The sequence below is a fragment of the Humulus lupulus genome, chromosome 2 (assembly GCF_963169125.1).
Source record: "Humulus lupulus chromosome 2, drHumLupu1.1, whole genome shotgun sequence".
Lineage (NCBI taxonomy): Eukaryota > Viridiplantae > Streptophyta > Magnoliopsida > Rosales > Cannabaceae > Humulus > Humulus lupulus.
Window position 1 is genome coordinate 27,898,224 of NC_084794.1, and position 3,456 is coordinate 27,901,679.

At 32.4% G+C, this 3,456-nt stretch overlaps 1 long non-coding RNA gene across 2 annotated transcripts; it reads right to left on the reverse strand.

Moving 5' to 3' along the window:
* Positions 1-599: 599 nt before the first annotated feature.
* Positions 600-2,760, reverse strand: LOC133817565 (uncharacterized). Of its 2 annotated transcripts, none has more exons than XR_009885585.1 (4): positions 2,447-2,760; positions 2,039-2,150; positions 1,650-1,836; positions 600-902 (listed from the first exon to the last, which is right to left on the reverse strand). It is a non-coding gene; the product is annotated as an uncharacterized LOC133817565 (long non-coding RNA). The 2 variants fall into 2 exon arrangements; XR_009885586.1 differs by having other exon boundaries at positions 600-931.
* Between the last annotated feature and the right edge of the window lie 696 nt (positions 2,761-3,456).

The window sequence follows — 3,456 nt, forward strand, 5'->3', positions numbered from 1 at the left end:
TTGTTTATAAGAACCTAAAATTTTCCATACATAAAATGTAAGGCTACAGGTATCAAATAACATTTATCAGACATAAACCTCTCATGGATAAAGAAATAACACAAAAACCTCTTATGGACAAAGAAATAACACATAAATCTTTGAAAGCCAAGAAAGTAGAAAACTATAACAAATTACACTACAAGAAAAAATGTTTTTAATAACACCGAAAATGTGTTATCAAAACATACGATAACACTTTCTGATGTGTTAAGATCGACTATGTTATCGTAGGTCAGGGTACTTTACATAACACTTTATCAGTGTTATACAAATGTGTTATTGTATTGTCAATGATAACACAATTTCTGTGTTATTTTAATATATAGATAAGTGTTGAATTATGTTATTTATAGTCGATTATATAACACTTTTTTTGTGTTATACTACACTTTAGTATAACACTTTTTTTGTGTTATACTACACTTTAATATAACACATTTTTTGTGTTATACTACACTTTAGTATAACACATGTGTTATATTAGCTTAGAGAAACATAATCTTTTTTTACTTACACAAAATTAGGAAAACAAATATGAAAGTTGAAGCCAAATAAGGTAACATAAATAGATTTTTATTAATTACTCAAATGTAATTACAATATTTAGTCTACTAGTCTAGGCTTAAGAAATCATATTACAACATAATTTATGTCCAATTCAAATTCCTTTATCACTAAATACAAAACAAGAAATGTATACAAAAATTAGTGAAATACATTCTTCCATTCTTTGCATCAATATCTCGATGGCTTTGCAGTTTCTTTGAAAGTGTTATGCTTCAAAAACAGGTCAGTAAATGCCACCCTCAAGTTCTTAACCTCTCTATCTAATTCACTTGGTGTCCTTTGCCTGCAAGATCCTAGAAAATGGAGTAGGATCCACCAAAAACTGAGATAAGCCTACAGATCAGTGCTTGAAGTATCATACAAAAATAAAACTGTAAAACCCACATAGCTCTTACCATTTTCTGAAAGTTTTTTCAATACTACAGTATGTATTCCATCTTTTAGATACCACAAATTGTCAACAGCATCAACTAAATTACTTGTAACTAAACTATACTAAATTTCTATGACTAGAATGATAGTAAATGTAGAAGCAAATATTACATCTTTATGTTAATAAAACAGATCTAATGATCCACAGCACAAAAACCAATTGTTATCCACAACTTAAAATACAACAAAAAAAATTTAGTCTCATAAGAAAAAGCATTCACTGCCCAAAATAGAGGCAGAGATTAACTAACTTGTGTATATTTCAAAGCATCTATTCAAACCAATCACGTCACAAGGCACATATTGGTGTAACAACAGACACATATTGGTGTAGGTTCCTTAACATTTAAAAAATAAATAAATCCTAAGTAAGGAGTAACAAAAGCAACAGTGTAACACTAAATCTTCGAGAAACACTACTAGAACCATTGGAGTTAAAATATAATTGCAGCTGCATAAGGGAAACATAAATCAAGAATTTGATTTTGAAGCTTCTCTCCAGTTAATATACAATATGGACTAGCATCCTAGAAACACCAATGACTCAAGAAATCAAGGAAATTGGACAAAAAAAGGACTTCTGGAAAAACATACTGATACATACTCACACTTGCTTGAAAAACTTTGAGGTGTTAGGAATGTCATCATTTGCAGGAGGCAAGGACTTTGTTGCTAACTCATGAAGCATAGATTGCACAGATAAAAATTTCTCCCTCAGCATGACATTGTACTCGTACAAACATTTGAGATTCTTTTGAACATCAGACATATCCATTTCTGAAGAATCCTTCAACTCTGTAGCAAACAGCAACAAAATGGAATAACTACCGAGGCAAAGTAAATCCAAAAATGGTTAGAAGAATTTCCATAAAGAATGAAAAAACATTTGCTCTCAGGCTTATCGCTTCAGAAATAACATTTCACAGCACCCGTCCTTGCCTCAAATAGGATGGCAAAGAAATTGACTAGCGATCAAAACTTCAGAGTAAGTTGTTACCTAAGGTAGGTAGTAGAGGAATGTTGGCATGAGATAAAGAGAATGAAACAAGCTAGGATGAACTTTCCTTGCATGATCCACCGGATTGTTGTTCTTCCTCATGTTTCTGTGACTGGAAAAGATGAGCATTTCAAAATTATAAAATTCACGAGTACTTGACACACAAAGATGTGATTACATATACATTTTTAAACCAGAAAATATAAAACAAATAACACCCAAACAAGGAGGCAATGAGCTAGTTATTTATATCAAAATATCATTAAAAAAGAGGTTGATATGCAAAATATCTCTAATAGGTTTGCAAACTAAGAGTGACATGGGCCATATTTTGAGCAACACCACAGTAAGTTAATATTTTGGACTGGCTTTTACAGCAAAAACTTATGGAATCTGGTTTAACTTCACATTGTCCATTTAAAAAGCTTGTGGAGAACATTGGACCTTCCAGTGGCAGCTTAAGATGGGACCAGAGACTAAGGAGAGACATCAACAGTGAATGTACCATCTCAAATTCCTGTAGTGCTTTCTCATCAAACTTTCTAACATACGTAGTAGCGACTATCAAATAATGGTTGTCAAGTAACTTGATTAGAATAGTCAACTAGAGGTAAATAGATTGGCAATATTGAGAGATGACATCGAAGTATGCAGAACACTCTTACTTGAAGATACGTAGTGAATAATAGACCTTGCGTTAACTGAAATACAAACATGAAAAGCAACTCCGACCTTAAGGTAGCTAACTTCATCTGTGTCTCTATTTCCAAAACTAGCTTAGAATGGACTGCAATCGGCAGGAAACAAGGATTTGATTTCCTGAGAAAATTGGAAAACTCTAGTTAATACCAATAAAGCAAACATTCAAACTCAAATTTAGAGCATTGATCTCTTTCATATTTATAGAATACCAATAAAGCAACAAAAAATGACATGATAACACCAGTTATATACACATATCAAGAAAAATGCTCTGTATGTGCATGTTAAAAAATTCCTATCCAATTCACACAAACCATGTCTTATCCTCGTAAATTACAGATATAAGACTGAAAAATAAACAAGGGTGAACGAAAGAACATACCAAGCTTTAACGAGTGACACAATTATAATAATACTTATGCCCATCAGGGCAGGTATGCTCACTCCAATCACATTCTGGAAGTTCAGGCATCTGAAGATTTGCAGGCACTGCAGCTCTGGGAATATTGTAAGCAACTTCCTGAGAACTGCTTCCAGTTGGTAGAGGCTGCATTAAACATTTCATTAAAATAACATAGATAAAGTTCTTAATTTAAAAAAAAAATGAAGCAGAAGGAATGCAATATAATATTCTATTGAATAAACCCCTTCAGATGCTGCAAGCACTCTTCTGGCCGCACTCAATTGAACACCAAAAAAGGGACATATAGGTAGAA